This window comes from Rattus rattus, chromosome 3 (assembly GCF_011064425.1).
Source record: "Rattus rattus isolate New Zealand chromosome 3, Rrattus_CSIRO_v1, whole genome shotgun sequence".
Lineage (NCBI taxonomy): Eukaryota > Metazoa > Chordata > Mammalia > Rodentia > Muridae > Rattus > Rattus rattus.
This window is the reverse complement of record NC_046156.1, coordinates 75,737,474-75,743,064: the sequence shown is the minus strand read 5'-3', so window position 1 is coordinate 75,743,064 and position 5,591 is coordinate 75,737,474. Positions and strand designations below refer to the sequence as shown.

Genomic DNA, 5,591 nt, shown 5'->3' with positions numbered 1-5,591 from the left:
GTGCATATACTCTCAACTCATCTATTACATGCACACAGACAGCAAAAGTAATAGTGAATTTTATATTGAACTAACATCTTTTCAAGGCAGGAGTAACAATATTTTTTTTCTCATTGATGAGTAAAGTCCATTCCCTTAGCTACTTATGGTGAAATGTGACTGACTACAAGGTCTTGAGGTTATTATATCCTGGAACCATCACTTCAATTTGCCTGTAGAAGGGTAGAAACAGGCCAGCTTCTACAAGAATAAATCTAGCCAACTATTGATCCATGTGAATTGTCAAGGTCTAATATTCTTGTTTTAATCGCAATTCTGTAATTGTCTTTAACTTCAATTTAATAAAACAACTAGGAGATGGAATTTGCAATATCCTCAGGAAGACAGTCACTTAGAATCTTACTAACATGGTTCTATATACTGCTGCTCTTGTTCAAGTACTATTAGAGGAATAGAGGATAAAGATGCTAGTAAATATTATTCCGGTAGAATTTAAGATAGAGTAGAGGTAGAAAAAGTAGTCAAAATTAAGAAAGCCAGATTTGCAAAAAGAAAAGTTACAAATGACATTTAAGAAGAATGAGGAATAGAACTAGTTGTGAAAATGTATTCATCAAAAGTGCATGTTTTAAAATGGAGGCATGAAAAAAATACCCCTGTGTCATAAATCAAAAGAGCAGAAGAACTAGTGCTAGGGAAGGAGAAAGAAATTAGTTGTACACATGAGGAAAACAAGACAGTTATGGTATCTGATCTAAGTATAAGATAAATGGAGCAGTGTACTGATTCTGCATAGAAATATAGAATACTGTTGAACATTGGTCATAAAGTTAAAAAAAGACACAATTGCACAGTGAACATGATATAGAGGTATCCTAGGGAGTATTAATTGTAAACAATTATTGTCAGATGTTCACTGCAAAGGGAGCATGACCAGGGCCATAACCAGTATAAAAAAAGTGTGATTGTTTTGTAGAGTTTATGAAGATAGAAGAAATAATTGAATTATTTAATCAGAATGAATACAAATATCTATTTTAAAAGGCAGGAGATAACAAATTCAGCATATTTCTGGAATACATTGATTAGAGAGAACAAGACCCATTGCTCAAAGAAAAGTTCAAAGTGTAAGGGGCATTTCAAATGTCAACAGTTTAGCATCTCACTGTGTATGGAATTCACTTTGTGATTTCATTAATATTTATTGTAAAACAAGTCCTCATTTCTAAGCTGAGAACAATGAACTGGGGATAAAGATAATGCAGGGGTGTATTGAGAAAAACTGAGAAAATACTGAGTGTGCTATAAAATATGAGAAGGCAAGAGTTAGAGAAATAAAAATCATTACAATGTATGTAATGTTGACAATAATCTCATTAATCTGAAATGAGATTTACCTCAGGAATTAGATAATAGCAGCTAGTGGGCTAAGAAAGGATTAACATTTATAGATAACCCCTTTCCTAAAAGTCTGCCTCAAACTAGCTGACCAAAGCAAAGTGCCTATGTCTACGTATTATTGCAGAATGATTTCTGGAAGAAGATTTGGTGGAATGCAATCCTACTACTGCCTATGGAGATATTAAAACCATCTATATACACTGAAGTTGATACATGATGGTGAGCAGAACACCAGGTAATTCTATCTACTGCTCTGTACATTGTGCAGTTTTTCACACATACTCAAATTCTTAAAATCAAAATCCACATAGAAATTATTCTTACATCTTTTATGTTTTTAGTATATTTATGTCAGCCAATGTTTTGTGTCATTAATGTTATCCAAGGTTTTGTCTTACTCATGATCCCTAGAGATTTGTGATGAACATATTTCAAGTGCTTATTAATACTTTAACAATATATGCCAACCTATGTATTTTATGACTTATCAATTTGTTAAAGAATGTATATATATTTTTGCTCATTTGCATTCTTTTGTAGCATTTGAATCATTTTATGTATTATACCATACTATATACATCTTTCTCAACTTATTTTTCCTTTATCATATTGTGAAAGTTAATCTGGAATTAATATATAGAATATTGCTCAAGTTCTTGCATTTTAGTCACTATGGCAAAGTCTGGAAACATAGTATTAAAGGAATTTCTTAACAATCATCAATACAAGGAATTTCAGTGTTGATTTATAGCTCATTAGAATTATTCATTGATGATGATAAGATTTATAATAGTAACACGGGAAAAAATAATATGATGGATCTGTAGGATGTGCCTATGTAGCTAGTGTTGTATAGAAGAAACCCTGACAGAAGACCTTGTCACTATGGAGGTTCTGGTATGTTTTATGAATGCCATGTTGTTTCTGTATCTCCTATAAGTTAAGGGTAGAAGAGAGTACATAGGCCAGCATCTTAGACAGGGACTAGCCATGGGCTGTGATACCACCCTTAACTAATTACTACAATGACATTGATATATTTCTTCATTTCTTGCAAAAATGAGTAAATTTTTAGATGCTGCTGTCAGGCCCTGGAAGTCTTCTTTGATATAGTAAAAGCTGTCTTCAAATTACTATGTAGTCAGTGGCATTGTATTTGTGAAACCGATTAATTTTGATAGACAACTAATTATTTCATATTTCTCACTATCTATGTATTCTTATAAATAAAAAACATTTCCATTATCTTACTGATAGATATTAAATTATATACATAAGATAATGCTGAAGTAATATAATCTTCTACTTTTCTGACTAAAGGAGTTAATAGATTAATGGACATCATTCTAACTTCATAAAAATTTGCTATTCTGTCAAACTCTTATATCAGTTTGTATACAGACAGTCAATATACTAGGAAAATATTAGTAATTTTAAATCTTCACATTGTTGTAATAAGGTGGATTGCATTATCATTGGATGGAAATGGAGTTTTCTCTAATTAATAAAAAAGCCCTCTTTCCTATAGCTATTAGCCATATATATTTTCTCTACTGGATATTTGTATATGCTGGTTGTTTATTTTGTACCTATTTGTTCTTTTTACTTTGTGGATTTGGTTCATTAAATTATTTCATTTATCTGTGTCACATATGTGGGCATCAGAGCACACTCTGAAAATTCTGCAAATCAATTCTTTTTCCACCAAGTGGAACCAAAGGGATCAGTCTCTCGGCATAAGACTGGGCTATTGGTATCTATATCTGCTGAGACTTCTTATTGTCAATTTTATTTATAGAATAGCAAATTTTCTTTGCATGTATATGTGACAATCCAGTAATTCATATAAATGACACATATCTTCTGTAGGGATGGAAAATTTTCTCACATTTTAAGTACCATTTAAGTAATCCAGATTAAGTAATCCAGGGTCTTATTGCTGGGAACAGACACCATGACCATATAAGTTTTATAAAGGACAACATTTAATGGGGGCCGGCTTGCAGGTTCAGAGGTTCAGTACATTATCATCAAGGCAGGAGCATGGCAGCATCACAGCATCCAGGCAGGCATGGTGCAGGAGGAGCCGAGCTCTACATCTTCACCCAAAGGAAGCCAGGAGCAGACTGAGCATCCTCAGGCAGCTCGGAGGAGGGTTTCCAATCCCACCCCAACAGTGACACACTTCCTCCAACAAGGCCACACCTTCTAATAGTGCCACCCCCTAGGCAAACCATCACACCATGTTAGATTTATCTCATTTGGAAGGGGGTAATTTAAGACACACATGGACACTGTGATATTTTAAGAATTGTTTCCCATATTTTCTTTATATAAGAACTTTAAGGTTTTATACTATATTTTATCCATTCTCAATGAATATTCATTAGTGGTCAAAAATGAGTATTTCAGGCTATCATTAACCATGGAAGACACCTTTAGGCATGCTAAGCTGTTCGCCGGAACCTGCCGCTGCTCCTGCGGTCACCTCCTCCTAGAACATGGCTGTGCCTCCCACATATGCTGATCTTGGCAAGTCTGCCAGGGATGTCTTCACCAAGGGCTACGGCTTTGGGTTAATAAAACTTGATATGATAACTACGTCGGAGAATGGATTGGAATTTACTAGCTCAGGTTCTGCCAACACGGAGACCACCAAAGTGAATGGCAGTCTGGAAACCAAGTACAGATGGACCGAGTATGGACTGACGTTTACTGAGAAGTGAAATAGAGACAACACCCTGGGCACTGAGATCATCGTAGAAGACCAGCTTGCTCGTGGACTGAAGCTGACCTTTGATTCATCTTTCTCGCTTAACACTGGGGGGGAAATGCTAAAATCAAGACAGGGTACAAGAGGGAGCATATCAACTTGAGCTGTGATGTGGACTTTGACATTACTGGGCCCTCAAACCGGGGTGCTCTGGTGCTTGGCTGTGAGGGTTGGCTGGCTGGCCACCAAATGAATTTTGAGACCTCGAAGTCCGGAGTGTTCCAGAGCAACTTTGCAGTTACCAAAAGATGGACGAATTCCAGTTTCATACTAATGTGAATGATGGGACAGAGTTTGGTGGCTCCATTTACCAGAAAGTGAACAAGAAGTTGGAGACTGATGTCAATCTCTCCTGGACTGCAGTAAACAGTAACACTCACATTGGAATAGCAGCCAAATATCAGGTGGACCCTGATGCCTGCTTTTCGGCCAAATTGAACAACTCCAGTCCGATTGGCTTAGGATACACTCAGACCCTAAAACCAAGTATCAAACTGACGCTGTCAGCCCTTCTGGATGGCAAGAACGTCAATGCGGGTGGCCACAAGCTTGGTTTAGGACTGGAATTTCAAGCATAAATGAATATTGTACATCGTTAATTTTAAACTATTTTGCAGCATAGCTACCTTCAGAACTTAGTGTACTTTTTAATGTTTTATGTTGGGGATGCGAGAGTTGATAAATGCCACGTTAGACCTCCAGGCTAAGGATGACTCTGCTTTAAGGTGTTTACCATTTCAGAGGTACAGCGGAAACCCCATTCCAGGAAGGGTCCTTTTTAGCTGTAGGCGTAGGTTGGGAAGGAGCTCCTCTAGAGATGCCGGGCTGCAAGTGGAAGCCGGGAATGTGTGGACCCTTTGCAAATCTGTATCCAGTTCACAGATGAAGTTGTGACTTCCTGAACATCGAACCCCGGTGTCCCAATCCTGTCTGCTCGGAAGCATGTACGTGAAAGGGACAGTTTTTTTTTTTGTTGTTGTTGCTGTTGTTGTTTTTTTTTTTTAAGACAGATGGTCACGCCCTGTTCCTACCTTGCCCTTTTCCCTCCTAGCCCATCAGTTACCTGTTTTAGTCTTTAGGGTGTGGTTAGCTATTTCTTTTGTGCCATTTTAGGGTGGAGAGGGTGGGCATGATGGAACCAGACATTCAGGACTTAATTCTTTCTTGTGTTGTGGGATGGTTTTCTCTCTTTCTTCTATTTTTTTTTTTTTAATTCTTTTTTCCCGCCATTGCACCGGAGTATGAAATAGCTTCCGGGTTCTCCAGGTCAAAGCTGGGTGGGTGATTGTGGTCACACCCTGACAACACTAAGGATCTCAACTGACTCCTCTTGTAGCCACACCTCTATTTTTACCAGTTTAACGGGTACATTATAGAGTCTTGCATTTTGTGTGGAATTAGCTCCTCCCCTTTAAAT

General features: G+C 37.1%; 1 pseudogene; it reads left to right on the top strand.

Moving 5' to 3' along the window:
- Nucleotides 1-3,890: 3,890 nt before the first annotated feature.
- On the top strand, nt 3,891-4,971 carry LOC116895450 (annotated as a pseudogene).
- The last annotated feature ends 620 nt before the right edge of the window (nt 4,972-5,591 follow it).